Here is a 16708-nt window from a genome sequence, read left to right on the forward strand (position 1 = left end):
AGCCGATGTTTTTCTGTTAACATCTTATGCCAGGATTTGACAGTAAACTCCAGTTCATCCGCACATACGGTGTCCGGTTTTGAAAGCGGCCGGCGGGTGATTCGGTTTTCGCGGGGATTCACGGTGCTCACCAGCTGCCGGCCGTACGTGCGGGCACAGACCCGGCCACCGGCGGGCGCGCGGCGCGCACTAGGACCCAGCAGGGCTCCGGGCCCGGGTGGGAGCCGCGCTGCCGACCCCGGGCGGGCGCCGGGGCTGGAGCCGGGGTTCCGGCCGCGATCCGCTGCAGCTCCGCGGGGAGACGGCGCGACCCGGCGGCTGGGCCACCCGCGAGTCCAGTGCCGCCGCAGCCCCCCAATGCAGCCGCGAGAAGCAGCGCGGGGGGCAGGCGATCGAAGGTAACGAAAATGGGGTTCATTTCCTGCCTCCTAATCTTCTGCTCTGGTTCAGCATTGTCACGAGAAGCCCTCACTGTTCAGGCTGCTGCATTTTGGGGCACCCTTTGATTTTTTTAAGGTGTCTGCCCTCATATTTCCACCTGGTTTGATTGATTTATAGCATGCAGCCCATAAGGGAGAGATCCAGAGATGGCAAGTTGTATATTTTCATTAGTTTTGTCTCAAAAGTAAGTTCATTTAAAAAAAAAAAGTTTCTCAGGAATTTGTGGATAGTCGTTTAAAAAAATTTTTTTTTTAAATAGCAAACAAATGGATAGTTTTTTAAATTATCAAATAATTGATGAAATTGTTAATTACTTTCTAGGGCTTTACTTTTGTGGGCTCCCCAGGCGTTACTTTTATTTTCAAGGAACTAACGTGTTAAATGTGGAGTTTGGCTCAGGCAGAGTTTACAGCATTGCTGTCGCAACTGTTTTGCTATCAATTATAAACAGTGTCAAATCTGTGGGCAGTTTGAACCTCTTTTCAAATACTGTAACTGGTTATCCTGATATGACATCTACAGATGAGACTTTCCTTAGAGGCAGTCAGAATATTTCTCATTTTGAAGAAACATTGTTTTGAGGAGAAAACCATGATTACTGGCTGGGGAGGCTGAAGAGACTATTTTTCATGCTTTGTTTATACTCCGGGGATGACATATGGGGAAGGGAAACATATTCTTTCTCTACAGCTTTAATTGTGGGATTATTAATTTCTTTAATTTATTAGTTTCAATTGGTTGGGCTCAGGGAGCCCTCTGTCACAGGATGTGCTTAAGGTGACACATTTGCTAGCAGTTGGGACACATGATTGCAAATGTAAAATGTGCCTCATCTGAAAGGACTGGTCTGCTGGGAGCTCCCATGTGGAGCTGTCTTAGGCAGGGTGCGACTGGCTCATTGAGGAAAAAGGGAATCATTTTCCTTAGCTAAGGAAGACATCCTGTGATATTCCTTTTGTTCCCTGTTTTTCATTGATCGCCAGCTCTGCCTTAGAGAGGGGAGAGCAGCTCAGAGAGTGCAGAGCTCGGAAGACTGCACAAACGACTACAGCCCACTTTAACTCTCACGCTGATTGGTCAGTTAGACTAAGACTTATGAAAACAGTCACCCAAAACCTTCCATTGCAATCGCGCTGTAATTTCAGATTAGCCTTCTCATGCACAGATGTCTACAAGATTGATTTTTAATTTGGGTGCAGTTTGCTTGAGGTACCTTTATGTTTAAATTTTTGTTGTTGTTTCTATCCAGATTAAAGTAGGCCATTTTGGTGACAAATTTCTTTGCAGATGTCAGCTACTAGCTTACATTTAGAGACGTATCACTTTACAATCCATTCTCGATTTCTCCTCAGGAGTTGTAGAATGCAAAGTTGTTCAACTTAGAATAATTTTTCCTGCCGGTTTTTGATCTGAATACTTAAGTAGCACTATCAGCAGATGGATGCTTCACTGTATCTTTACTTTGATAATGTAAGTGTCTTGTGCATCAGCATGTATCGCGTGTGAGATTTAAGTCTGTGCAACAGTGAAAGAAAAAGGCAAGAGCAGTCAAAATTGGCTTGCGCACTGTTATAAGAAATTCTGGCATCTGGTTTGAGGAGAATGCATTTTACATCCAAGAAAAAGGGCATTCTTCACCTTATAAGAATATGAATTAGTAAATAATGTAAAATGTTATAAAAAAATATAAAAGCCTGGTGGATATCGCCATTTGAGCCTCAAAACACCTCGATTAAAGAAGCACTATCCCAGAAGTTGTTAAATGTATAAACACTTTCCCAATTGGCTTAAAAATTTAGACACAGGACATGGATGGAATCTAATAAACGGTGAGTGGAGACATGGTTGTCATGGAAACCAAGAAGAGTAACCCCCGCCACTCCCCCCAACACTACCATAACCACCACCTAAAAAAAAAAAAACAAAAAAAAACTGCATGTCATCACAGATGCCTGGAGAACATGCTGGCTTCTGTAAGCTTTCCCACAGCATCTGTTGAAACCTAAGATTGTGCCTGTCAAATCAAGGTCATTTTACAACAACAACCAAAAATGCAGTCTCCTAGGTTTCATAACTGTATTTTTATTGAAACTATGTGAGGAAAAAGCCTTAAAGGAAGGATGAGCACACGTGCTTACTTGGCATTTGCTGCTTCTGAGTTCTGCAAGGAAAGCCTAAGAAGAAGGTTTTGAGCATTTTAAATTGTAATTGTGGAATTAAATTGATTTGTATGTCTACGGTTATAATGAAACTCTTTTTAGAGCTGTGATGACTAGAATGTTACCTGTGGATGATGAAGAGTCATTTGGGGGAAGGTATAATGAAGACTTTCTCTTTGCAATAGGGTTCAAAGTTGAACTCTCACACTTGAATTCCAAGAACTGTGGCATTTTGGATCCCCGCTCTAAGACTATGTGTTGGGGGATAAATGAAGACCCTGTCTGGTGTTTTGGGAAGTATAAGGGAGGGTGTTCTCAGTAGCTGAGCATGGAGGAGAGGAAAACTAAATTGAAAGAATGGTTTCAAAACAGCAACTATCATTATTTGGTTAACTTAGAAAAGTTTCCTCTTCTTTTGTGAATAGAGAAGAGTGCTTTAGTTTTTAGGATAATTGAGAGGTTCCCAAAATCAAGGTTGTGAATATTTTCAGTGTCTTAGTAGTGGTTTCAGTGAGGGGAGTAAAGAAAGGAGAAAAATTTGGAGACAGCCCTCCCCCCATTCACTTTGTTAAGTGAAAAATAACCAAGGAGGCCCTCTCCTAAATTTTGACTTCAGAGATCAGCACTGAACCTTCCAAATATAAAAACAATGCATTTCTTATATTTCTCTCTCTTGCCAATGGTAGTCTTTACATTTTAAGTTCTTGATATTCATTTAGAAATATCTTCCTACCAATCATGATGATTTAGAGTATTGTATTGCTATCTTAATTGAAAATAGCCAGTTTTAAATCTCATTGAATTAACACTTTGATCTTTTTACAAAGCAGCAAATTTCCCTTGTTTTCATCAACTAATTGCTTGGGGGGGAGAGAGGAGGTGGAAAGACTCCTAACTGTATTTCAGTGTTTACTTAATATCCTACGTCTATGTCATAGGAAATACTGTAGACTTTAGAAGTGACAGAGCATCGTTGGGGTGATTTAGCATACATTTCATGATCCCATGTTGTCAGATATTTAATGGATTGGGATTTGGTGGAAAAGGTTAAGTTTAATGGCACAAATGTTCTCTTTTAGTAAAGGATTTCCTGCAGGGAGCTTTCTTATCTGGAGCTATGTTCATTGGCAGGAAACATGTCAGTTGCTTGTTTTTACAAACTGAAGGAAATGAATGGGATTTGTTGGTTTCTAGAATCTGCCTTCATTCTCCATTGTCTGTCGAATAGTTTGCTCAGAACACTTCATTTCTAAAGGGACTTTTGAGGAGCACAATTAAGGTACCCCACATCTTTGGCATTTCTGTTTATTTATTTTTACTTTGGGATTAAAAAAATTGATCATTATATTACTACTAGGTACAATTTACCAATACAAATTAACAAGATATTCAATAAAGTTCCAATCCATTTTCAGTTGTCAGATATACACATACTCACTGTAACAGGTGTTTTTTTTTATAGATATGCCAAATTTCTAATTAGTCTAGAATACCAACTAAATGCCAATCTCAATTTTGGATTAGCCTGGAGAGGTAAAGGGAGAGAGGCAGCTTCGTTCTTCTCTTTGCATATAAGGAGAAAAATCAGTAATACTACATGTCAGGTATAAGCCTACTTTGCTGACGGCAAACATTTGATGTAGGGGGAGAGTTGGAAATTGAGAGTGGGGGTTTGCTAACACCAGTTTAGAGTCTCTGTATGACAACAAATCTTAACCTTGAAAGCAATTATTGTGCAAAACTCTGGATTATTTTTTGGATGTTGTAAATAAATATAGTTGTTTCAATTCGTGCATGTTTCAAATTCTGGACGAGGAAACAAGGGCTAGCTTCTTTAAAGGAAAATAAGTGTACAAACTCCATTGGAAGGAACAGACTGGGGAGGGGGTTAAGAGTGTCTGAGGGAGAAAGAACCATTTGTTGTGATGGTTTTCACACCTTTTTGAAGACATCATTTTTGTTTTATATTTAGCACCAAATGAAATCTTATGCAAGACCAATATATGAGTGGAATGAAAACAGAGCCGCTTTGGGGGAACCACGAGCCAGGAGCCCAGAGCCTGCTTTCTTCCCCTGGTCTGTACCTGGGACACACCCTAGAACCCTAACACTGCTCTGAACACAGTTTGAAAACCACAGCTTTTAAAGCGCCCAAAATATTCTCTAAAGATGGCCCAAGGGAATGACTTCCAGAGTCCTGGAATGGATTAGCTGAAGAGAGAACTTTTGTCTTGACAATTTAAAAGGGCGCTTGTGCTCAGAGCAAGTAGGAAAAAGATATGTAATACATTGTACGCTAATAAGCCAACATGTAGCTAGCCCAAGATGGAACCTGCCGTAAGTATGAATAAGCCCTGGTCCTGTCTATAAGGAGGGAAGAGGAAAAGATGTTTCTAAGGGTCACTTACAAACAAATCAGGGTCCCCTTTCCTTATAAGTTACAGGAACATCGCATGGAGGTGTTTGAGATCAGTTGGCTATGACTGTACTCGAATGCGTGGATTTATTCTATTCCCACCTCAGGAACTGTTATATCACTGTTATTCTATCCGTCAGTGAAAATTATTTCATATTAAGTGTCATTCATGAAATGAAAAGTTTGCTGAGCCATATAATCTGCTTGGCAGACTCACTGGTGTTTTGAGTGTTGAGTAAAATGATAACATACAGATGATATTTGAATATCATCATATATTCACATTATCTCTTCTATTATGAGATTGACTGGAATGGCAGTATTGGGATTGGGCTCAGTTCTCCTTTATATCGCAAAAGCTACAGGGACTAAGATTTCTACGGTGACAGACAGGAATCCCCTTTTGTTCCATCCTTGATTTTCACAACCCCTTGATTCACATAGCACAGCTCCGTGGGTGAGGAGAAATCAGCAGAGCTTGCAGGTGCACTATAGTAGCCTTGTACTTCTCATGGCCACGACCACCCTCCCGCCTTGTTTCTTGGAGGTTGCACAGTTGGGGAGTTTGTAGGAGGAGAAAGGACAGACCCCTCTCTGCGTTCTCCCATTCCATCGTGCTTGACATGCTTCTGTTACCTGCATGGGGTTAGAGATGGCAGTTAAAATCATCAGTGTTCCAGGAAGCCACAGGTCTTCCAACAGTTTGTGCTGGAACTTTGTCTTTTTTTGAGAAAATATTTCCTCTACAAGGATGAAACTAGTAGAAACACAAAATAGCTGTCTGTGATAGTGGGTGAAAATGATTGTGGTTAACTTTTAGTTGTTGAACTGTGCTGAATAAAGCTTTTCATGTTTAGGCTGGTTAATGCTATCTTACTCTTCCTACCGTGTTTCCCCGAAAATAAGACCTAGCTGGAAAATCAGTTCTAATGCATCTTTTGGAGCAAAAATTAATATAAGACCATGTATTATATTACATTATATTATATTTATTATATTATAAAGACCTGGTCTTCTATTGCAGTAAAATAAGACCAGGTCTTATATTAATTTTTGCTCGAAAAGATGCATTAGAACTGATTGACTGGCTAGGTCTTATTTTCAGGGAAACAGGGTAACACCTGCATTTCAAAGAAGATTGAGTGTGTACAGCCATACAAAACCAACGGAACTATCCCAAGGTATATTCATGATAATAGACCAGCGGTTCCTTGTGAGTGAGCATTTAAACTCTGACGTTCTTGGGGATTTTGTTTTGGAACTCAAGGGTATGTTCCAGTTACCATTGCTGAATCGGCTGATACAGGACTTCAAATGTTATATGGGATGGGTACCTGGTATTTTTGCAGATGTCGCTTTCTTAAGATTCAGATAGTCAAAAGTCTTACTTGAAGAGGGGATTTTAGTGTATTACACAAGGTTAAATTTTAAATAACCTCGGATAGCTCTTCACATTCTGAAATTTTCTGATTTGACAAACTTAACATTTTTGTAGCCTTTAAAATGAAAACAATTACCATTTAATGACTAGTTAATACACGTCTCTAAATTAAGACAGTCATATTGTTTCATGGGACTAAATTTAGAATTTAAAGTGGTCTCGAGAAAGAAATAAGTTGCTCTGAGTGAGTTCGGCAATATTAGGTAAACAGAAAAATCAGATCATACTGGTAAGGGGCTTTCATATATTAGGTGCTGCCCCTACATTCTTTTAATTGATTCTTATAACCTAGTATTAATACACAACTACTACTAATTATAATGGTATACATTAACATCCCATTTTACAGATGAAAAAACTGAGGCAATATGTTCTCAGAGCCACACTCTTTTGTAGCCAAGTAATTCTCACCCTCAGGGCCCCCTGACTCCAAATTCTAAGCATTTTCTACCCCACTAGCTACCTCACAACTGTTCCTCTGTTTCTATTCCAGCGTCAGTAACTTCCCCCTCCGTATTAAAAATGGAGTCTCCTCCTGGGAAAAATCGCAGGGATGGGTAGGGAATATTTGTTGTGACTTTGGCAAGAAATAGCATTATCCTTCTCATCATTCTGTGTTCCCTAGGTCTGACCATTAATGATGGGAGGGACTTTTTAGTTCTCTTGTTAGTGATTATCTTCTGTAACTCATCTTCATCTTTTGAATTACGCTTCACCTACCCCTGAGCACATTCACCAATTTGGCAAATGAAAGACCGTTGCCACAGGGATGACTTTCCTGAATTACCCAAGTATTATGCTTAGTCCTTCTGTTGGTGGCATCCACAGAAACAGACTTCCTAGACATCATTCACTTTCATAATTCATATGAACTTCCCCACAAACTCAGGGTTGCAAATACAAGGACATCTCTTTTATTTCTTTCTGAATAAAGAAACAGTGGGCTTAAGTTGTCAAATTGGCAGGATGTCCTTGCGGCTCTTCTACCCCTAAGTCATACAAACCCCATATGGAGAGACCAAGTGGAGAAGGATCAGTTTGACTCCCACATGGAAGTAGGGAGCTCTGCCCTTGTACTAGTGTAGGGGAAAATTGCAAGTTAAATCTCTAGCTGGGTACCCACTATGCTTAGTATACATGTGACCAGTTGGAACTAGCCATGGAACCAGTGTACTCGTAGCCATTTTCAGTGAAGTAGGTGTTGGCACTTTCTAATTCTCTTTAAGTCTTCAGGTGAATGATCAGAACTTGATGGGACAAATCCATATTTCACATGTACATATGCTTTCATAGATTTCACATGTATGAAATCATTTTAAAGGATCGATCTAGGGAAGTACTAAAGATAGATATGTACAAATGTGAGGACGCAAATCACCCATTCAATGAACAGTTATCGAGCACCTACAGCCTACCAGGTACTACTATGTGTTGTAGGGACATAAGGGTGAAAAATCATTCTGGGACAGCCTACCATCTGTTCTGTAACTCTGATTGGCTTCTTAAACTGTAAATATCCCCAAATGGGGCTCTTTTGAAGTTCATATTGCAAGCTGATGGCGACAAACCGAAGTGATGCCCTCCCTGAGCTTCGTCCTTGAGGTAGGTATTATGAGTTTTGTTTTAGTTTGCAAGCTGACTTTGCAAGGAAGATTCCAGGCTAGGTAGTTTACTTGGCAGACAATTCCAGGAAGACACCAGTAGGGGGCGCAAGTGGGAGACGGGGAAGAGAGGCAGCCAATAGTGTGACATGTCCCACCGATTACCACTGTGCAGGAGAGCTCATAAAGAGCGTGTGTCCAACTTGCGACATGCCTCTTTCGGTCACTAGTAACTGCTCTTATGGGGCGTTGAGTCCCAGCACTTGAGGGTCGCATGCGACTGGGCGAGCAGGCTTCGACCTGCGCAGATTCTTAGGGACTTGTTGAGGCTTTGGTAGCAGTTGAAGGTTGGGCTGGTGTGCATTAAGATAGAGGCCTGAAGGGACATGGCCAGGGCTTCAGCCGCTTCTCGGACCGCTCTCTTCCAGTCTTGGAACTGTAGACGCTTTAGAAGAATCATTTTTAGTGGTCCTCCGAACTTCAAAATGAATGAAGATCCCGGGAGAGTGGCTTTTTAGTCTGAAAAATGGAACAAGAGAAGTGGCCTAAGTTCAGAGTTCAGTCATTCAGGCGGAAATTTTCAATAAGGGCATTCATTTTGTTCTGGTTTTTGTTGTTGTTCCAACCATTATCCTTGTTTCCCAGGTTGGAAAACTTGGACACCCACTTGTTTCACATTCCACGTTAACCTAAGACTCGGTAATGTGGAAATCCTGACGGGATTATTGTGAGGGCTAATCATAGAGTCCCTGAAAGGCCCTTGGCACAGAGCCTGGCACGTAGTTACAACTTAAATTATTGTAGCTATTTTTATGTTGTTATTTTTGTCCTTATGTCTCTCATCTGCTAGGAACATGTGGTGGCCCCCTGTGGCTCACCTTACTAAGGCTGTCCTCCTCTGCCTGGCTTTCAAGACCTTCTGTAATCTGGGTCTACCCAATAGAGCTCAGGGAATGTGCTCAGGTCTGCTCAGGGTTTATTCATCCCAGAACTTGCCTTGTTCCTTCCAGCTCCACTACCTTTGTTCATCTTGTCCCCTGACCACAATCTTCTTCTTCCTCCCTTCCCATATTGTAGAGTCACCAGTTTCACTCATTCTGCAACTCCAGTGTGTGGAGAAAATGCAGGTTGTTCATTTTGTCTACAGCAAACCTTCCTCCCCAGCAAATACCTATTGGTTATCAGGGGAAAAAATAATAACGTTTGATCCCATCCATTTAAAAACTTAGTTTGATCTGATAGTCCAAATGGTCCCTTAAGATAATTCTCACTCTTCCTAGGCAAACAGTGCCCATTCCCTCATGTTGTCCCCTTCTTTGCTGTTATAGTGTACGTGGGAAGGGGTGTCGAGTGCACTCCTCCCTTTTGTTGCTTATGGAGGACAAGCAAACTAAGTCTCTTTAAGGGGGGTGGCTGCTGCTGTCAGGGGCTAGGTCTCTTGCCCACTGGTGCTGCTTGTTCTATGCAGCAGGTCCTCAAATAACGTCGTTTTGTTCAACATCGTTTCATTAGAACATTGGTGAGATGCCATAGGAACTTACTGTATTTTGCTGTGTATAATGTGCACCCACGTTTTTGGCCCAAACTTGCAAGGGAAAAAAAAATCTTTCGTTCTAATTTTTTAATTCAAATTTTTATTTGTTTACAGTTAGGTACCTGTTTTTTGTATTATAAAGGAATTTTAGCATTTATTTTTTAACATATTATGAGACAAGAAATTTTATGTAACAGATAATTACAAAACACAAGAACCGATACAAGGTACAAGAAAATTTATGTACTACTAACAAATTTATGATATTTACGCATCATAGGCCAAGAACTCTTCGTCATTGCAAGTTGGATGTAAGTTCAACAAAACCGATTATTGTATTGCAGGGTGTTATTTTGCATACAGATAGTGTTATTGATTTCTAGAGTTACACTTTCAACTCATAAATTTAACTCATAAATAAAAGAATTAAAAACATTTATGTAGATACGGAATTAGTAGTACTACCCATGTATAATTCACATCCTTATTTTTCCCTCACAAATCTGAGCAAAAAAGTGCCCATTATACATGGCAAAATATGGTAACTCTTGTTTATATCAGTTAGCCTGTGGTAAAATTGGTTTTGTTATACGTTGTTTCGTTTAAAGTCACAGAACCTATTGATGACATTGAGTACCTATCGTACAAGGTGTGATCAAATAATATGGTGAATGTTTAAATAAAAAAATATTACAGTAAAAGACACATTGCCATTAATCCTCCTCAAAACACTCCCCCCTCGCTTCAAACACACTTATCCCATCATTCTTGCCACTTTCTGAAGCAGTTCTGGAAGTCCTCCTTTGTGTCTTTAGTTGCGCTGTTGTAGCTGCCTCGATGTCCTGAATGGATTCAAAACGATTACCTTTCATGGTCATTTTGACTTTGGGGAAGAGCCAGAGTTGCTTGGTGCCATATCCAGTGAATAAGGTGAATGAAGACATACTGTAGTGTTTTTATTTGGCAGAAATTGCCATACCAGAAGAGATGTGTGACACGGGGCATTGTCATGATGGAGAATGATTTACCGTACACTTTAATACACACCTTCTCTCAACCGTAGCTCACATCTGACTGACTGTACTGAACAAATTGAAACTTGTCACACACTATTACTAAGGTTTGACATGCCATGTCCCGTATTGAAGATCCCTGCCTTTCTGTTGGATGGCACTCGGCAGCAGCCTTCACTGTATTTTGTGATCACAACAGAAAGGCTCTGTGTCACACATTGCTTCTGGTATGGCAATTTCTATCAAATAAAAGCATTATGGTGTGTCCCCATCAACCTTATTCACTAGATCTGGCACTGTGCAACTTCTGACTCTTCTCCAAAGTCAAGGTAAACATTTTGAATCGATTCAGGACATCAAGGTAGCCATGACAGCTCAACTGAAAACACTCACAAAAAAGCACTTCCAGAACTGCTTCAGAAAGTGGCAAGGACGATGGGATAAGTGTGTTTGAAGTGAGGGGGAGTATTTTGAGGGGATTAATAGCAATATATCTTTTGCTGTAATACATTTTTTAATTTAAACATTCACCGTATTTTTTTATCACACCTTGTAGTAGCAGTTGAAGTCAGCTCCTATAACACAGTCTAGTCCAGTGATTTTCAAAGACCCACAGTAAGATACAGAAGCATCATCATGAGATTCTAGTAAGCACGTAGGACATATGTGTGCATGTACAGATGATGCCGTTTCTACTAAATAACGTGGATAGCCAAAACATAACTTTCATAAGCTATTATTTTTGCTACACTGGATGCATTCTGATCTCTTCCATTCTATTTTGTTTAATGAAAACAAAACATGGGTTTGGACCCAATAAGTGACCTCCCGTTTGCAAAAAATGTTGCTCGTTTCAGCCTCTTGGCTTTATCACAGCCTTGTGTGGCACTCCCTCCTGGCTCCATTCCACTTTGGCTCTCACTGACAGCAAATTCTCAGGGTTAGCCATAACCTCCATCAACCCTACTGGCCTGGTGGTCTTTGTAAGGGGTCCCCTCCTTTGCCACAGGTCACCTGAGACACCCCACCTCACAGCTCCCTCTACTTAATCAGTCTGCAGCACCAGACTGATGAAGCTGTGTCCCAGGCTGGTGCAGACTGTCTCCTCCCTGGGCTCCAAATGACGCATGGAGGTGGGCACAAGAATATCCTCCCGTACTCGGTGTTACCTTCTCCATTCAGAAGGCAGAATCACCCTGGGATGAGTCAAGACAAGCAGCCAACCACTCCACTGTCTTCTTCTCTTACCTCCTTTTTTCCCTTAATTAACTAAACTCCAAGAGGGACAGGTTCTTCTTTTCTTCCCTTCCACCATCTCATCCTTCTGCCATCGAGACAGAAAGATCAGGGACTTCACTATCCCTAATGCGTGAATGCTACATCTTCTGCTGCCTTCAGGTGAATTCTTTGAGTTGAGTCCTCCCAACTCCTGGTCGAAAATCCTGTCCTAGGATACAACCTGACTTTCAAGGCTGTGGAATTTTCTGTCTGTGGCAGAGTCTTCTAGTTTCCCACCTATGTCCCTTCTCTGCACACTTTAGTTGGGATCAGCTAACAACTGCATTTCTAAGACTCCCTTGCAGATAAGAATGGCAAAATTCTACCACTGGGATGTTAGTAGATGTGAAGTGTGTGGTTTCTGCTTTGTGTCCTTGTTTTTCTTTATAATTGCACCACATAATGTGGTGTGTTGTTTTTTTTTTAACCATGAAACTACATATAGTTTAGTTGTGCATGTTTTCTTATAAATGGAAACATTTTATATATATATTTCTGCAATTTCCTTTTTATGTTTTGGTTTTTGTTCAACGTTATGTTCCTGAGTGTAATGCAGTTAATTAATTAATTTCTTTATTGCTGTACACTATTCCATAGTGTGGATATATTTAAATTTATTTATTCTATCATGCATGGATATTTATTTGGGTTGTGTTGTTACTACATTATTTCTATGAAAAGTCTTAGTAAAGTCTCCCAAACAATGCAAAGACCTTAACGGCAATCACACCACCCACCTTGCAACTTAGGTCCCACAGGTTAGACATTCTCATTTTAAAATAGAAATGTTTGTTCAGATTTATCCACTATTTTCTTTGTTTATAATTCCTTCACCCACCCTCACCTCCCAAGATCACTTCTCTTCTTAGATTTCAATTGTGACGATCAGTTGAGGGAAAACTATTTCAGTTATTGTTGGAAATTTTATTTTTCCTGTTTTCTTAAAATATAGTTTTGCTAGGTATAAAATACATTTTTGCTAGGTATAAAATTCTAGTTATTTTTCTCTCAACACATTAAGGATGTTCCATTGTTTCCTGGCTTTTACTGCTGAGAAATCAATGCTAAATCTAACTGCCATTTGTCACTGGAGGTGTTCTTTTCTCGAGAGTACTCTGTAGCTGCTTTTAAGATATTCTTTTTGTCTTTGGCATTCTGCAGTTTTATTATTAAGTGTCTAGATGTGAATTTCCTTTTTATGTAACTATTTTGCTTGGGATGTTTTTGTTGTTGTTCTGAAATTTGTGGATTGATTTTTCTCATCAGTTCTAGAAGATTCTCAGAATATTGTCCCTGCTCTGTACTCTTCTTTTCTACTTCTGGATTTCAGGTTAGGTATATGTTAGACTTTTGTTCTCTGTCTTCTCTATGTTGTAACCTTGTTCTCATATTTTCTGTCTCTTTATATAATATTTTTATGTGCTACAGTCTAGATAATTTTTTCGATTTTCAATTTCCTGGATCTAATCTGTTTAAGTTTGTCACAGCTTTTATGCTTGTTGTCTTTTCTTATTTATTTCAACATTTGTTTTATATTCTGTGTCTGATCATTTTAAATTTTGAAGTCTTTGCAGGTTCAGTTCTATCTATTATTTCTGCTAGTTGTTCATGATGCTCTGTTTCTTTATGCATGTGTGTCTTTGTTTTACTTTGTTTTATTTTATTGTGACCTTATTTTTATTTTATTTCATTTTATTTTTTTGAGACTTTATCAGTGGAAATTCTTTAGGGTTTGAATTCAAGGTGAGTTTCTCTAGATTTTGCATTTGTTTCTGCCTGAAATCACCAACCTGCAAAGCAAGGACTTAAAATTCTCAACTTGAGATTTTGGGAACCAACTCCATAATCAATTCATATTCAAAATCCATGTGAGGGCTGTCTTGTGGTTACAAATTTTCAATAAAGATTTTCTTCCCTCTACTCAGCACTGACTTTTGAGACAGGCAATTCTTGAAACTGCCTTTTGGTAGATGTTTGGAGTCCTATCTTTAGCAGGGCACCTCCTATTATACTTTGTACTGTGATGGTTCCTGGCTTTGTCAGTGCCATCAAGTATGTCTGCTGTCCCCTGTTCCCTGCTAAGTTGTAATATGAGAAGCTCAAGCACTGTCAGTTAGTTAAATGTCTGCAAGATGAAAGCCGATACATGTGTTACTCTCTGAGTATTCCTCATTTTCTTGTGAGCTCATAAATACATTTCAGACTGTTGTGAGAAATATTTTGTCCAACAGTTTAAATTGTTTTCAGAGGATTGGACAGGTAATTTTTTCAGTCATACTGCCCAAAATATGAACTACCATTTTCTTTCTCTTTAAATTCCCTTTTCAGTAATCCTAATATTCCTTGAAACATATGAATGCCTCAGAACAACTAGGGTGAAGATCATATGTGCAGAAATCAATAGAGAAAAAGCACGATCATTATTTTAAAAATATTATCTCCTTCCACACATATTCAAGGGTACTTTAAGCCCTAACTTGTGTTATTTGAGGTAATACTAGCTGCCTCAATAAACCCAACATAGTGCAATGAATCAAAATAATGGAAGTTTGTGCCTTACATATCCCAAATGGATGTCCTGATTAGCGGATGGCTTCCATTCAGATGGTAATTCAGGGAACCAGGCACTTTCAGTTCAGTGGCTCTGCTATTTTCAACCTGTGGCTCCCAAGGTCATTGGGCTTATTTGGAACACACTGGCAAAAAATAAGGAAAGAACGTGGAGACTCTTAAGTGACAGGTTTTTACTAGCCAGTCCTAGATGTGGAACATTCTACTTCCTTTCCCATTCAGTTAGCTATAATAATACTTGGTAAGATTGCCACATCTGACTGCAGGGAGGCATTGCTGGAAAGGTAGTCTGGACGTGAGCCGAGGACAAAGAAGAAACAGGTTTAATAAACAGCCAGTCTATCTCTGCCACATACTTGCCCTCTAAAACCAGCTCATCCTGGTTTCTCAGTTCTCTGAGCTCCTATTTCATTTATAATCAGTGCCACCAAGTTTAGGATCTAATTATCATGAATTACTTCATGTTTTAACAGTTTAAATCCCCAACTATATAATAACTACCTTGAAGGTGTGAATTTTTTGCCAAAATTTTGAAAATGACTCCTACCATTTAGTTTTGAACATATAATATGCTCTAAAAAAATTAAAACTCTGAACAAGAGGAGAATGTTCTTCTTCTAAGGCGATACCTGCTAATATTTTAGGGATGCATGTTGTAGTCTGCAACTTATTCATTATGTTATTCCTTCATCATTTCTTCTTAGATTTGAAATTTGTCAAAATAAAAATTTGGAGGACAAAAACGAAACCCCTGAAGTTTGAAGTGGTCTTTACAAACAACAGTGTCCTTTCCATAGGGGATCGCCTTAGCCCTCTCAGCTCCCTCTGAGTTGTGCAAATTTATTCAGTCATTCTGGAAATATTTGTTGATGTCTACAGAGTGCTAGATACTAGTGAGTGGCTCGGCATAGGGAGATGATCAATACAAATAAGATCCTGCCCTAGATGGGGTTAGGTGAGTGGGTATAGACATACTGCTTTGAATGGAGAACGGCCTTTACAGTTGACTTTGTCATTGATATAGTGGTAGTGAGGTTTTAGGTTATTTGTATAATGTGAAAGAAAAAGGCTTGGTGCTATCTCAAGTCCTTCAGTAGAGACCTTGCACTCCTTTTTTCTTTGGTTTTAGGCCTTGTTTTAAAGGCCAACCTTTCTTCAGGCCAGTATTTAGCAAATGAACATGCAGAGATGCTTAGCTCATTCCCTAGGGCCACAGATAATCTTAGCTGAACTGGACTTTGGGTTATTGGCCTCCAAATTACCCTCTACTTGAGTTTAACTCATTACTTGTTGCTAGGCTCAGTGTTTTCAATGCTTCGTTTTTATTTTTTCTGTTGCTATTGGTCTTAGTAAATGAGAATGACATGTGGATCTGAGTTAAATTGTTTGAATCATAATTTGTTTTCTTTGAATGTTTTTTTTCCCCTCTACTGCACTGTATTGTGGATAGGAAAACACACTAACTTCTTAGTAACTCTAATCTGTTATCCAACTGCTCAGAGGCAAACACAATGCATGTGGCAAATTACTTTATATGCCGATAAAGCCTTTGTTTTGGAAAAATGTTGGGATGTTTATACGCAAGACATTGTTTTGAATCAAGCCATCTAAAATATGCAAATGAAGAAAAGGGAGTTGTATCCTGAAGAGGATCATCAAAATTCCAGGAAGGGTCAGGCTGCAAAGTATGAGGCATGGGGAGTCTATAATTAGGGATTGGCCATGTTTTATTTGATTGGGCAGCTCCTTGGGCTTAGCTCTGGCATTGGTCAGAGAACAGCTCTCCAGTCCAGAGGCGTTCACTCTAGAAGATGACTCAGGTGGCAAATCTAGCTCCCTCAAGAGCCAAGACAAGAATTTCTGACAGATGAGAACAGAGTACTTATTTCTTTATTTTTCTATTTATTTATTTCTAATAAAATAGATGAAGTTAAGGAAGGGAGATACACAGTGCTCTTCTTGGAAATTATATTCACTTCTCTTATCTTTTTAGAAAAATTTCTCTCATTTGGAAGTTTCCAAAACTATACTTTTGGAGGTACCAAGTCTCAGCCAAGGACAGTAATGAGATATGGAGCCCGGGAACTAGCAGGCTGGGTGGAATATTTAACTCACTCTCTTGATGCAATGAGCTACTGAGTGGTCTTTTCCTACAGTGAGCAAGGGCGTATTTCTATCCTTAATACCAAATATTCAGTCCTTATGAAAGGAAGAGACAAGACTTCTATATTCTTGATATGGCCAATGTGATTTT

At 39.6% G+C, this 16708-nt stretch overlaps 1 protein-coding gene across 2 annotated transcripts in view; it reads left to right on the forward strand.

Annotated features, from left to right (window-relative positions):
- The first annotated feature begins 238 nt into the window (after positions 1-238).
- Positions 239-16708, forward strand: part of FOXN3 (forkhead box N3) — a 361663-nt gene continuing 345193 nt past the window's right edge. Inside the window, exon 1 of one of the 2 annotated variants that reach the window (XM_033109406.1) lies at positions 239-398. The gene's annotated coding sequence lies outside the window, so the exon portion shown is untranslated. The remainder of the gene's footprint in view (positions 399-16708) is intronic. The other variant, XM_033109413.1, reaches the window with a different exon arrangement.

Source organism: Rhinolophus ferrumequinum, chromosome 6, assembly GCF_004115265.2.
Source record: "Rhinolophus ferrumequinum isolate MPI-CBG mRhiFer1 chromosome 6, mRhiFer1_v1.p, whole genome shotgun sequence".
NCBI lineage: Eukaryota > Metazoa > Chordata > Mammalia > Chiroptera > Rhinolophidae > Rhinolophus > Rhinolophus ferrumequinum.